Source organism: Gekko japonicus, unplaced genomic scaffold (assembly GCF_001447785.1).
Source record: "Gekko japonicus isolate JY-2015 unplaced genomic scaffold, Gekko_japonicus_V1.1 scaffold3738, whole genome shotgun sequence".
NCBI lineage: Eukaryota > Metazoa > Chordata > Lepidosauria > Squamata > Gekkonidae > Gekko > Gekko japonicus.
Genome location: NW_015168157.1, coordinates 56,314 through 57,890, shown reverse-complemented (window position 1 = coordinate 57,890; position 1,577 = coordinate 56,314). Strand labels below are relative to the sequence as shown.

At 48.3% G+C, this 1,577-nt stretch overlaps 1 protein-coding gene across 1 annotated transcript in view; it reads right to left on the bottom strand.

The window, feature by feature from the left end:
* The window catches only part of LOC107113612 (KAT8 regulatory NSL complex subunit 1-like), a 60,538-nt gene that overhangs the window by 53,869 nt on the left and 5,092 nt on the right, over positions 1-1,577 (bottom strand). The gene's annotated exons all lie outside the window — the stretch shown is intronic.

Below are 1,577 nucleotides of genomic sequence, written 5' to 3'. Positions count from 1 at the left end.
CGGCCCGCCATCGCGCGCCTGCGCATAAAAGGCTTTCTTTTGTTTTGTAGGATCCGAGGCCCTGAAGCTACGCGGCCGCTCGCAATTTGGCCGCGCTGCGAATATGCCTTCCCCCCCCCGCCGCCGCTTAAGATTAAGAGATTTTTTTTCACATATTTAAAAAAGGGTGGTCTTGTATATATTACTAATTTATACATATATAGTTATGATATCTATTATTTCTTATTAAAGTAAGTGATAAATAAAATTAATACGAAGGCGATACTGGCGCAACCTTGGAAGCATAAAGTGATCCCATTCCCGGGGAATGACAAACAGTTTGGCCCCTGCAGCCAATCCCAGCGACAACGGGCAGCTGAGTACCTGATTCTAGAATTCCCATTCCGGCCAATAAACTCTTCTCAAGTGCAAAATACAGGGCATTTTATAATTCATCACAGTAAAGATGATCAATTTGATTTGACATTCTAAACAAAAAAATCAGTAAGTTTCAGAGTAGAAGTACTGGTACAGCTGTGCTCTTTTGAGAAGGGGTGCCTGACAGGCAGAATTTAAAGCAGGGGGCAGCCAGACTTTTTTTTTTTTAATTAAATTTTTATCCCCTCTCCCCGCCATGGCAGGCGAAGGGCAGCTTACAATATGTACCAATATATATTTAAGACTCCACAATATTAAAAACAGAATTCAATTAAAATGACTATATATAAAACCATAACTACTCCAAATATAACTACAATAGAGGATGGCAAACTTGCTTAACATAACAGCCACACAGAATAAACATCAGATGTTTGAGAACTGCCGGCCATAACTTTTTGGGGCTCCCTCTCCCGACCTTCGATGGGGCACCGTTGGTGCCAGCGTCGAAGGTTAGGAGTTTGGGTGTGCTCCTGGACTCCTCGTTAACGAGAGGCCCAGGTAGCAGCCACTGCCAAGTCGGCCTTTTACCATCTTCGGCTGGCGAGGCAGTTGGTCCCCTTCCTCGATCGCGATGACCTGGCCACAGTGATCCATGCGACGGTCACCTCGAGGCTAGACTACTGTAGCGCTCTCTACATGGGGCTGCCTCTGTCGCAAATTTGGAAGCTGCAAGTACTGCAGAATGCTGCAGCCAGGCTGTTGATGGGTCTCCCTAGATGGGATCACATCCGGCCTGTGCTGAAAGCGCTGCACTGGTTGCCAATGGCATACCGGATTCCCTTCAAAGTGCTAGTTCTTACCTTTAAAGCCCTATATGGCCAGGGTCCGGCCTACCTAAGGGACCGCCTTTCCCTGCATGTTCCCCCAAGGGCACTACGGTGGGGGAGCCAAAACCTCCTGGATATTCCAGGCCCCAAGTCCATCAAACATGCTGTGACCAGGGCCAGGGCATTTTCGGTGGCGGCTCCTACCTGGTGGAATGAGCTCCCAGAAGAGATCTGGGACCTTGTGCAGTTCCACAGAGCCTGTAAAACGGAGCTCTTTTGCCAGGCTTTCCAGTTATTCCATTATTCCACCAACATTCTTTCCATCACCGCACTCTACCACCACTGGTGTAGGTATCATGGGGGGGGGGGGGCAAGACGTCCCTGGCAGAT